The following is a 13,812-nucleotide window of genomic DNA, read 5'->3' on the forward strand; positions in this document are numbered from 1 at the left end:
GAACATCAGACCAACCAACCAAAACAGAGTCGCAGCTGAGCGCACCAGGGCTGTATCCGTGAGATCTAGGTGTTAAAATGTTACAACAGTTGAACCATGACACCAATGTCCCTGTTTATAAAGTTCAGTCATAACATTTAAAATCAAGTATGGATATTTTCCAGCAATTAAATATTAATTATATATTTCTATTATATCTATTCATTCTAAATCTGTCTCTGACTGAACATGTGCAGATAATAATGGATCTTATTTTGCATCAACCTTTTTAACAACATCTGTTTTATTACTGTCTGTCTCCTTTGGTAAGTCGCTTTCGCCTCATAAAACTAATCTATTTGTCATTTTAGAGTAAGACAGATGGAGAGAGAAATAAACGAAGAACATAAAAAGTGAAGACAAACATGAAAAAAAAGAAATAAAGAGTGTGAAAGAATATTGAAGAGCTCAATCATTGTTGTTAACACAGCCTTGTGTTTTCATTATCTGTCATGAGCTCAGCGGTCAAGGAAACTGGTTGTTTTTTTCTTTTGTCATCGAGAACCATCATGTCAAGTAATTATTGTTTTCCATCTTAATTGTGCAAATCTGAGGCTTCAGTAAAGACTCTCAGTTTCACCGGAAAGGTGCTTCCAGCTGTTTTTGCATAATTTTGTTCTTTGGTCTCCTTTGAATCATTTTCCTTGATGATAATGATATTTAGAAGTAAGAAGTAAGTTCAGTTGTTATGAAAATTCAATATCAGAGCACAAATTATGTTCAAACGTTACACTTAATTAAAACTACCAGGAGTGAAGCTTAAGTTTTCAAGTATTTGTATTTGTTTTCAAGTGTTGTGCACCTTTCAGGCCACTAACATGATATGCAGGTGTATCATCTGAAAACATGAAGTTGTACACTGCATAAAGCTGAAATCAAGTGACTGTGCTTGACTTTAGTTTTGTGATAACTCAGTGATGGTACGTGTGCGTTATTACGTCTGCCAACCTGTGAGTTGTATCAGGCATTTAGTCTTAAAACTCACTTAAGTGATGTGTAAAGAAGTTTAACTTTCAGCAGTATGTTAATGACTTAATAGCATGTATGCTCTTGCAGCTGATACTACTGAGTAATATAATACTCTCAGGTTAATAATTGGAAAAAAGTTTGAATAAAATAAAAATAATTTCTCTCAATTTTTATGACTCAGGCTTTTTTTTTTTTTTTAAGGCTGTATATGCTTCCTTTATGGCTGGCAGTTAGTTTGCTAACATGTAAAAGGTTGAAAGCAGATGGCTGCCCTCCAGTGAGCTGGGTTCTGCTTGTAAAAGGACGTTTTTCTTGCCATGTCATCAAGTGCTGCTCATGGGGGGAACTGTTGGGTCTCTGTAAAATGATATATAAGGGTACGGTCTGGACCTGCTCTAGATGGGAATTATAGGGGATAATGATATTCCATGGGAATGATTGGCACTGGCGGGAACAACACTGAGTTTTGTCAGTGTCAGACATGTAGTAAAGGGTGAACATTGAAGTTTGTTTGCCCTGCAACACAATATATAAGCTTATATACCTGACTACTTAAAGTGAGTAGCTTTGTGATCTGTGCAGTTACAGTATAATTGTAAATGTTGAAATATATTGTACACTATCACAAGTAGAAAGAATATACACGGAACAAAAATATAAACGCAAACTTTTGTTTTGCTCTCATTTTTCTTGAGATGAACTCAAAGATCTAAAACATTTTCTATATACAGTGGTCCCTCGTTATCGTGGGGGTACGTTCTAAAAATAACCGCAATAAACGAAATCTGCGAAGTACGTTTTACATTATTCTACATGTTTTAAGGCCGTAAAACACATAACCACAACTTTTATACACTTTTCTCGAGACAGGCTTAACATTTTCTCAGATTTCTCTCTTATTTAAACACTTTCAAAGTTCAAACTTTCGCAGATTTAACAAAAATAATACTATACTGCATTAGTAAATGAAAACCGTATTCACACTCCTCTTTGTCCTGGTACCGCTCCGCTGTAACGGCTTTTTTCCTCCTTGGCGCAGGTGTTTTTTTCCGAGTGCAGAACATACAATGCATTTTGTACAGTACTCCCTTAGCCAATCAGGACGCCGAACACAAAAGCATGCAAATTACACAATTTTTTTTTTTTTTAAAATCAGTGAGACCGAAAAAGTGAACCACATAGAGCGAGGGACAACTGTACTCTCAAATATTGCTCATAAATCTGTCTGAATCTGTGATAGTGAGCACTTCTCCTTTGCCGATAATCCAAGATGCGGATTGGACAGCATGAATATTGCACAGATGTGCCTTAGGCTGGCCACAATAAAAGGCCACCTAAAATGTTCAGTTTTATCACACAGCACAATGCCACAGATGTCACAAGTTTTGGGGTGTGGCAATTGGCATGCTGACAGCGGAATATCCACCAGAGCTGTTGCCCATGAACTGAATGTTCATTCTCTACCATAAGCCGTCCGCAAGGCGTTTCAGAGATTGGGCATGTAACATCCAACTGGCCCACAACCGCAGACCACGTGTTTACCACCCACAAAGAACCTCCACATCCACATGTTCACCTCCAAGATCATCTGACTCCAGTTTGTTTTGTAAGTGGGCAAATGCTCACATTCAATGGCATTTGGCACGTTGGAGAGGTTGTTCTCTTCACAGGATGAATCCCGGTTTCACGTTCAGGGCAGATAGTGTGTGTGAGCGCTTCCTGATGTCAATGTTGTGGATCGAGTGGCCCATGTGGCGGTGGAGTTATGGTATGGGGCCTCATGTTAGCGGACAACGGAACACAGGTGCTTATTGAGGCATTGTGAATGAACAGAGATACCGTTGATGAGATCCTGAGGCACATTGTTGTGCCATTCATCCACGACCATCACCTCATGTTGCAGCGGATAATGCATGGCCCCCATGTTGCAAGGTCTTGTACACAATTCCCGGACGCTGAAAACATCCCAGTTCTTTGCATGGCCAGTCAGATCAACTGTTGGGTTTGGGATGCTCTGGATCGGCGTATACGACAGCCTGTTCCAGTTCCTGCCAATATCCAGCAACTTCGCACAGCCATTGAAGAGGAGTGGACCAACATTCCATAGGTCACAATCAACAACCTGATCTGAACCTGAACTCTCTATGCGAAGGAGATGTTGCACTGTGTGAGGCAAATGGTTATCACACCAGATACTGACTGGTTTTCTGACCTCCCCGGACCCCACCAATAAAGCAAAACTGAACATTTTAGAGTGGCCCTTTTATTGTGGCCAGCCTAAGGCACATCTGTGCAATAATCATGCTGTCTAATCAGCATCTTGATATGCCACACCTGTGAGGTGGGATGGATTATCTCGGCAAAGGAGACGTGCTCACTATCACAGATTCAGACAGATTTGTGAACAATATTCGAGAGAAATTATTTTGTGTATATAGAAAATGATTTAGATCTTTGAGTTCATCTCATGAAAAATGGAAGCAAAAACAAAAGTGTTGCACTTATATTTTTGTTTAGTGGTATATATAATCAGACTTAGAAATGTCCATTACACAGCACATTGGCCACCATAAGCTACATACCAGACCAAGTAATACTCTAATGTCAGTACTGGTTTTTAAATTAAGAATTCAACGTTTCATTTCTAGTACAATGAACATGTAGTTTCTTTCAAAATAAATTTTTCCAAACATACATTTTAAACTCCTGTACATACCCCAGCACGTCATGTTACTCACACATTGCCTCTTTCTCGCCTGTCTTTGCTGTCTCTGTCTAGTGATGTCAGCCATCTGATAATGTGTGCCAGCTGGCTGCAGGTTTCATGTGTTGCTTTGTAAGTAGGGCAAAACATATGGTGCAATATGTCAGGACATGGTTACACTGAAAGTAGTATTTCCTTGTCTTGTTTAGACTTTAAGCAGCAGCATAAAAGCTCAGAGTAAATCCGTCTTCAGCAGTAACCTTGCTTGCCAGCATGACCATTGACAAGGAGCCAATAAAGGGGCATGTAAAGTCTAAGTAAGGCCAGGGGCTATGATGGCTTTTATGTGTCAGACCGAGAAAAGCAAATATTATGTCTACGCTTCATAGAAATATGCCAGAATTTTTATCAGATAAAGATGAAAGCTGAATCCATAAAATAGCTAAACGTCACGGTATCTTAAAAAAGATGACAAGCAACAGATTGTGCCTAAAATGGATCATCCATTCTACTATTATCTTCTTTTCAATTTGTTTTGGACTGCATCATCATCAACATCACCATAATTATCATCATTATCCTTATAAAACCAACCATTCAAACTTCACTACATCAGTGTCTTTGATGTGATATCCAGAATGAATAGCTGATCTTAATCAAATTGAATTCTCTTGAAATAATCCCACTTGTACAGGCATCACCATTTTAATAAGCACTTCCTCCCACACTGCTATTGTCTAGACAGTTCAGTTTACAAAAATAAATAATAAATCCAATAAAAAGCTCACAAGGGCCGAAATGGGACAATGTTTTATTAAATGAGGGGACTAATTTGTGTCGACATTATTTTTGGCTGGGTGACAGAAATATGTTTGAGAGCGTCTGAACAAAGGGACCTAAATTGAATTTGGTCATGTAGTGTCATTTTAATTGTTAAATAACAGGAAGAGTTCTGAAAAAAACAAAACAGCTAAATTTAAACTTGTTTATTCTCTCTGTTGTCCTCGGCTTGTCTCTGCTGCTCTCTGCTTCACTTCATCCATGATCTGCTTTATGTCTTATGTCTTAAGTCTCTTTCACACACACACAAACACACACACCGATCAACACATGCTGCCCGAAACATCAAAAATCTTTCAAATGTTGATTGATGATATTGAAATGGAAAGTAACTGCAGGGTTTCTCAGAAAGATATAACACACACACACACACACACACACACAAAAATACAACAACAACACATGAACATGGACACACACACACACACACACACTTAAGAAAGCCTCGGCCATCATCCAAGTTATAGCCTCAAATGTATAGCTATCTCTTCATCTTTCTGCACAGGCCTGTCGTCTCGTTTAATATTTAATGGCTGTCAGGCCATTGTGTTCTTCCTTTCACAGTTTTTACTGTTACAGTACCCTTGAGAGATTCTTGTCTGTGTATAGTTTGTATGAATGTGTGTGTGTGTGTATGCATGTGTGCGTGCATGCATATGAGAGACATTTATTTTTGGCTTTATTTGCTGTATCAGGACTTTTGTGGGGCAAACTCTAAAAATAGATACACTCCACTTTTTCTCTCATCAGTGTTACGGAATATGACCATAATATGTCATTTCCATAGGGACATTTTCAGTGTTTATTATCCATGCGGCACAAGACTCGAAGTGGGTTGGTTTTGGTGTCATCTATACAATTATGTAATTAAAGATTACATTTCCAATCAAAGCAGAACAAAGCAGCATTATGATACATAAACTTTATTGAATGCTACTCTTATCTATCTATCTATCTATCTATCTATCTATCTATCTATCTATCTATCTATCTATCTATCTATCTATCTATCTATCTATCTATCTATCGGTTGTGCTTTACAACTTTAAAAGAGTGATTATATAATAATTGCACAAAGCATTTATTGTGACATGGCAACAGCACTGTGGCCTTTGCAGCTTTAGACTGTATTAATCGAGCATTTGTCGATGAGCACTTTATTAAAACAAAAGGTTTTGTGAAATGAGCGTGCTGTATTAAAGGTAGGCTGTGGAGTTTTATTTGCCGATTCAGCATTTCTCACCAATACACACTGTATGTGTCCTTAGTGTCTAATAAACATTTCCTGCCTCTATGCTCAGCTTGTGCTATTGTCAAATCAATTCCAGTTATATTGTCCCAGGGAAGGCAATTAATTCCACATAATCCAATTTGTGCTTTTGTCTCCCTTTCTGTACACATTTCACAGAACTTTACAAGGCTGTGTTCTAACAGATGTGGCAGACAGAAAGGCCTCGGATTGATGCAGAGTTTCTGCTCTTTTTTTTTGCAGCTTCGGGCCTCTGGAGTCCCAAACTTTAAAAGCTGGCTTGAAATCAGCTGACCTGAGATAATGCCACAAAACATCCCTTATCAAATCCCTTATCTATTTTTAACACACTGGCTCCTGCAAAGCAGGGATCAGTGGTCACCAAGGATGATGACACTGAGCTTCCTCCAGGAGTGAAGGCCACGCCAGCTGCTACAGATAACTAGGAGGCAGCTGTGCAGTTTCTGTCCTCTGGGCTTATTGTCACCTTATACACCAGTGAAATGCCCTTTGATTTTCACAACAACGCATAGTGACACAGCTCAACCTTCACATGGTTGCTACGTTTAAGTAGTTGTCAACCAGGATTTAGGTCATAAAAGTCATATTTGAGACAATTTTACTTCTTATCTTTGGTCAGAAACATCATGTCCACTCTTCAGGATACTGACTCTGAGGCCCTGTTTACACGTACATGGGTATTTTTAAAAACGGAGACATTTCCCTTCGTTTGTACCTATCTTTTACACGCAAACGGTGAATTCGCCTCTGAAAACGAATCTTTCTAAAAACTAGAGTGGAGATTCTGGAAAACTCCGGTTTTGCGTTTGCGTGTAACTTGAGATAAACAGAGTTTTAGGCAGATGACGATGATCATGGAAGCATTCAGAATAGCAGTCGCATTTCTTTAGGTGCAAACACTTTTCATGTGTTTGCATTTGCATACACAGCTGATGCATCATGTCGATGACCAGAGACGAATGAGGGCTCGCAGGTCAGCAATTTTGCCACTTCTCCCACCTATTCAAAGACCCAGTCGCCGTCACCGCCAACGTCGCCGGTTTTGGGTTAGGGTTAGGGTGGACTGCTGTCTGGTGGGATAATTTTGAAAATGAAGTGGTTGTCCCGGAGGAGTGGCGTGAAAATTCTAGGATGTCGCGGTCATCACTGTTGGTACTCTCCGACTTGCTGCGTCCTTACATCGAGGGCAAGATGACCGTCATGCGGTCTCCTGTCGGCGTCATAAAAAAAGTTGCCTGCACATTGTATTACCTGTAGTTATGATGGCGCTTGATGGTGTTTTTATGCGGGTTGATGTAAACGAAAACTTTTTTGAAAACGATGCTATGTGCACAATGTTATTTTGGAAAACGGAGGGAGGGAAATATTCGTTTCTCAACATACCCGGCTATGTGTAAACGTAGCCTAAAGCTGCTTACCAGTATTCATATATTTACATTGGCTAGCTTGAATCTCATTGGTGGGGACTGCAGGCTAACACTTTCTTTGACTAGTCATCCTTTGCTTCAGTTTTTAGGCTCATTACAAAATATTTCTTGCTGCTCTAATTCCTGATTGCTGAGTCTCTTTATTTCAGTCTGTGTTGCCTCACATAAGAGGGGAATTTTGTCAAGGCTATGGGGTGACAACATTCTTACAAGTTTATTTCATGACTTGCTATAAGATGTGTCCTATAATATTTTGGTTCCATTCTATACAGTTTTAAGTCTCACTGCATGCTATGACTGTAGAGCTGGCACTGAAAACCAGAACAGAGGAGAAGAATGTGAAAGTGATCACCACAAGGGAAACATGAAATTATGCAAAATGAGTCTGAGTAAATATGGTTTTAGCAGTAACATTATGTCAGCTCGTCAGCGATCATTTTATGTTCTGACAGCAGTAACTTAGTCCGTAGGGACTTTGCTTGGGAAGCAGAGAGTGGCTGGTTCAAGAGTCAAGAATCAAGATTTCAGCCTGTTTTTCTCCTCCCCATGGAAACTGTCTGGCTGACTCTCTTCTTGTTAGTTTTTGCTTCAACAGTAACCTTTGAAGACTGAAATTATGCATGTTGTTTTCTCTGCGATTGGGCAACAGTACACTATTTTAGATTTAATTTTGGCTACTCCACTTAAAAATATAGTCTTTTGCAGATGATGTTACTGCTTAACAACATGCTGAAACTGTGTCTATAACATCTGTCTGTTCCACCCAGCATCACTGTTATGGCTACATTTAGAGACCGGGGCTGCGCATGCTGGTAGTTCAAACAGTTTGTGGTAGCTGGGTACTAAAGCTAACATAGCTTTACATTTAGACAAATAAAGCTGCCACCACATTTAGCCTATTTATAGCCTTAATTGCTATGCAGCCTGAATAAACTGCTTCAACACCCTAAAAATAGGCCAATTCCCTTGTCTTCAGTGTATTATATCTGGGGCTGTTTAACAAGGGCTCCCATAAGGCTTTCCATCCTTCTCTCTCTGTTCTTTTATCTCTTCCTGTCACACTGTCATACCTGCATTACATATTTTCCTTGCCTCCCTCTCCTTTGTCCATTCCATCTCTCTTTGTGGTGAATGTAACGGTGATCCCATGATGCATTTCCTCCATCTCCCTACATTCTTTCTATGAAATCAAACACCAGCTATTGTAAAGTTGCTCCCTGTTGGCCCTCTACTTCCCACCCTAATTACCTCCTTAAATCTCATCCAACAATTGCCTCCTTTCTTCACATCTTTCCTCTTATCTTTTCACTCCATATCCTCTTGCCTTCCCATCCCATCCTCTCAGAGGATAAAGAAAAGCGGCTGTGGCTCAGGAGGCAGAGCGGGTAGTACACTAATCACATGATCGGCGGTTGTCGAAGTGTCCTTGGGCAAGATGCTGAACCCAGAATTGCTCTCTAAGGCTGTGCCATCGGTGTGTGAATGTGTATGAATGGTTAGCTTCTAAAAACTGATGAGCAGTTCGCACCTTGCATGGCAGCCAATGCCTTCAGTCCATGAACGTGTGTGAATGGGTGAATTAGATATGTAGTGAGTGGTTAGAAGACTAGAAAGGTGCTATATAAGTACAGTCCATTTACCATTCAAAGAAAAGAGAGCGTATTTATTGGTTTGCCACACTTGTAGAGGATACAAGGTTCGTTTCAGTCATGCTTGAGGACTAACTGTGAAATTGTAATGTCTTTTGTGTCCTCTCATCTCCATAAAAGAATCTAGAATCATCTCCACAAAGAAATTAAGTCAAGGACATGGAAACATAAAGAAAGACAGAATGGATGTAGTGTACAAGTTTGTTTTTTTTAGGTAAATTGGGGATTTGTCAATCAAAGATTTATTGTGAGCTTTGCCTGTTATGGTATCGGCAGAAACTGAGTCCTCTGTGAGTGGAGTTGATGAGGAAATTATTTGGGAATAAGCTGTCTAATCCTTTAAGATGTGTGTCTTGTCAATAATGTGTCTCTTTATCTGTACTCTATCCCTCTCTGCATTTGTTAATAGCTGCCATGAGGGTAAGAATTTCCATTTGCCAGCCTGGAGCATTTCCGTAAGGTCCAGATGTCCATATCTGACAGAGACTGTTGAGTCCTTAAATTTCTATCTTTATCTATTTTGCACTGCTAGACAAATTTTTGATTCATCCTTTCAAAATGTTGTGCACAGTGCATGCATGTGCAAGCAGTGTTAAAATTGTCCTCTCTCAAAATCTCAAAATGTTTTCATTTAATTTGTAGTCAATGTAATATTTTTCCAAAGATACCAGAAATGTCAGACTGTATATTTGGTGTAGTAATAAAAAAAAAATTAACATTTACATTTTTACCAGACAGTTTAAGATAATTCTTTGCATACAGTCATTTTTGTAACCTTGTGTAGTATGGGTATGGGGTGTAGTATGGAGTGTTTTGGGTGTCACTAATATGTTCGGCATGTTGTCTAACCAACAGGGACAGCAGATCAGAACATGGGTATTTTTGGAAGGCATTGACAAACAATTAATGTAAGACTTTTTGTTCTTGCCACTATAGCATGAACTAAGTTGGTAACGCTGGTTCGCCATTGTTGGTCCTTGCCTTCAAAACACCATCCCTCAAAGTCTCAAAGACGTCAAGTTTTCAAGAAGTATCTTCGAATGCAGATGAAAACTTCTCGTATTTTCTGTCCATGGATTTCGCTGTGGTGGTGGCCCCTTCACAGCAAGAAGGTTCTTTGTGGAGTTTTCATGTCCTCCCCATGTCTGCATGAGTTTCCTCCGGGTACTCCGGCTTCCTCCCACAGCCCAAAGACATGGAGTTCATTGGTGGCTCTAAATTGCCCGTAGTTGTAAATAAGAATGTGCCAGCCCTATGATTAACTGGCAACTTATGTACGCTGCCTCTCCAGCCCCCTGAGACCCTGATAAGGTAAAAGGGTGGATGGATTTCTCTGCTTTCCTTTGTCTCTGCAATATATTTTGTAGCTATTATTTTGAAAAGGGAACCATTTAAAGTTACAATTTAATGTGCGTCACTTGTTTTTGCAGGTGAAGGCAGAGAGACACTGACATGAAGGTCAAGAGAGTAAACAGAACTTACAGGATGCTGGTCCAAACATCAAATTACATGAAATAAACTCACAAAGGCCATTTTGTAGAAGTCCTGTATGACTCCCCCGTGTCTTTTTTTCTTCTCCCTTTCCTCTCAATTTCTCTCCCTCTTGTCTCCAGATGTCTTTGCCCGTCTCTCTTGCAGCACCAGTGTCTCTCTGTAATTGGCTGTAATTGTCAAATCCTGGCAGTGCAGTACATGAATGTGTGTGAGACTGAGTGTGTGTACGTGCAGAACAGGTACTGCTGTTTTGGGTGAGTGCTCCTTATTAAGCAGAATTCAAACTACAGAAACTCGATTACAGTTACTGTTAGTGGGATTCACCGTGGATGTACGGGACTGTATGCAGAAATGTTGTACAATGTGTTTCATGTCAAATTCTATTGTAGCAGCTTCTCAAGCAGCATTGTAATTTCGCTTAAGTTCAAAGAGTAATGACATGTCGTCATGGCAGCAGCAGGAAAAAGTTGATGCCTTTTTCAAATTTAGTTCTACAGGCTTTGTGAACAGAAGCAGCCGAGTCAGACAAATCCAATACTCTTTGAAACGTAGAACAAAAATAAAGTCTAACGCTTACAAGCTGTCATGCCACTGCGACAACCAAAAATTATCATCCTATAACTTAGAACTTTGATCCCGGTAACCTTTTACAAAATAATTTATAGCATGAAATTAAACCAAACATGACACTTCCTAAGAGATTTGTCAATTAGCAGAATCATGCCCTCAAACTCAATTTTAACACTTTTAAACACTCACACACTATTTTTATCACTCATTTACTCTCTGTGGTATTTAAAGTTTTCTTTTCCTCCTGCTTCAGTCGGGGATTTTTGAGAATACTGTTGACAATGTGTGACAGAAATCTGTGTGGAGGCAGAGTATAACTATGGGGTTTCTTCATTCACACAAATGAAAAAAAAAAAAGAATGCTTGATGCTCCCTTGCCCAGTAAAAATAGATTTAAAAAAAAAATGTTAACTTGGTACTATTAAAGCTACTATATGTGGAGAATTTAGACTTTTTGAGACAGCTCTTGCTGAAATGTCAGAGTCTAGAAAGAAGCCCTGTTGACGAGCTGAAACCAAAATATGGTAATGCAAATGAAACTTGAAATGAACACAAAGTTTTTAAAAAGTTTTTCATACTTTTAATATTACGCTAGGGTGCCATTCCAAATACATAAACAGATTGTGTATTTAACCATACAGCTGACAGCACATTGGTTTCTTATCTGTTTCCCATTTTTATAGAACTAATAGAACGGATTATTCAGCTGCCAGTATAACTTGATATTTGCTGTTGATTCCAATTACAGCTTGAAGGCTGGCTGTGAATAGATACTGCAGTTTGAGTAATAACAAGCAAGCTCTGCAGGTGTTGGACAGTTTTTAGAAAACTGCTGGCATTGACTTGATATGGACTGTAGGTTTGGTTGTGGCATTCATTCCGAAATGGCCAAATGAGCAGTTAACTAAAAACCTCAAACACGAAAACAAAAGAACCACTTCAGAGGAGTCCGACAGCGAGAATAAAAAGAAAAGAGCAGCTCATTAAAGCACCTGTGTCGATTTTACTCTGAGGGTTTATTTGTTTTTGGTTTTCCAGTACCAATCAGGTAAAGTACTGCAGGTGACTTCCTTTTCCTAATAACTGATATTTAGTCTTGCACAATATAGACTACAAATAACTATGTTCAATTAAATTTTATTTATAAATTGCCAAATCAGATCACTTTTCATATAAAGCAGGTCCAGACCATACTCTTCTTTGTGTTATTTATAGACTCAACAATTCCCTCCATGAGCAAGCACTTGGCGACGTTGGCAAGGAAAAACTTCAATATATCCTATGAATAATAATAATAATAATAATAATAATAAGAAGAAGAAGACGAAGAAGAAGAAGAAGAAACAAGGGAGTTACAGTAATCAAGTCAGAAGATGGACTCTAGATGACTAAACACATTTTTGTGTCGTTTCAAAGTGAGATTTGAATCAAATGTTTATCCTAAATTACAGGCAGTGGGCTTCACACAAGCAGAGTAGGGACAAATCAAGTGCAGTGTCTTTGATGCTCACCAGGTGTCAATTCAGTGGTGTGGTCTACAGTGCAAATAAGTCTAAAACTTAAAATTGCACCCTCTCCCGTCAGCTGTAAAAGGAGATCATAGTTACTTTGAGGGGCAGTTTAGTGCTGTGAATAATCTAAACCTGATGGAATTTCTCAAAGATGTTTATTATGACTCATAAACTTAAAATATAGAAGAAACCACTTTCTCTAAAACCTTAGATAAAATAGAAGTTTGAAAATGTCCTAAATTTGCTAAGAACAGAAGGGTCAAGGTTAGTTTCTATAAAAGGGGCAAGACCACAGTGTGTTTAACCTTCCCCTGTGTTAGCTTTCTGTTACCACCCCGGTGTTGGGTTCAATATTTTGGTGTAGGTCTCTGGGCCTTTTTTAAAAATCAGTATACCTCTCAATTTCAATAAAAAAAAGAAAAAGAAAAAAAAAGAAAAATTAACTTTAGAAGAATCATATAAATAAATAAATAAATAAATAAAAGGTTGTTGTGTTACCTGAATATTACTGAGGGGTATAGAACACATCTCTGAAATGCTTTGCTTGATTTATTTTTTCATTTTTAAATTAATAACTATAGTAACATACATAGTGTTATGGGTCAGTTTTGACCCATATATATTTTCTTCAAGAAAATGCAAAAAAAAAAAAATAATAATAATTTGTCAGCAATAGAACTTCAATATAAACACAATGAAACACAGAACAGGTCAACAACAACCAATCAAATCAAACCAATAGAAATCAATTACTACTTCCAAAACTTTTAGAAAGCTAAATCAGACTAAAAGTATCTGTGCAAGAACATGCTTGTGTGTGTGTGTGTGTGTGTGTGTGTGTGTGTGTGTGTGTGTGTGTGTGTGTTTAAATGCATGTGTGGCTAAAAGTGACACTTTTTGTATGTTCTTTGCAGAGATATTTCTTGGATAGCTCAAAACATGTTGTTATGTCAATGACTCTAGTCACAGCATCATTTGATGACATTTTCAGCAGCTGCCCTGCCATGTGCATGTTAAGGTACTAAACTCCTAAAGATCCTAGGCAGCCTCGGCACCAGTGACCTCCTCATCAGACTCAGATGTGTCTGTGTCTTCTGGCTGGTACTCCACATTGTCCTCTTCCTCAGAAACCTGCTCCTCTGCATCGCGATGCTGATCTGTGTCTTCTCCCTCATTTTCTCCAAAAATGTTAAAGTTATTATGTTAACTTGGCTCATTGTAAATCTTCTTTTCATTTTTGCGTGCTGCAAATTGGAGATGTGCCCTCTGCAAGTCAAATGCCCATCTTTGTTTGTTTTGTTTTTTTGCAGCTATACTGGACAAATGAGCATCCCCTGAA

This window comes from Larimichthys crocea, chromosome XXIV (assembly GCF_000972845.2).
Source record: "Larimichthys crocea isolate SSNF chromosome XXIV, L_crocea_2.0, whole genome shotgun sequence".
In the NCBI taxonomy this organism is placed as follows: domain Eukaryota; kingdom Metazoa; phylum Chordata; class Actinopteri; family Sciaenidae; genus Larimichthys; species Larimichthys crocea.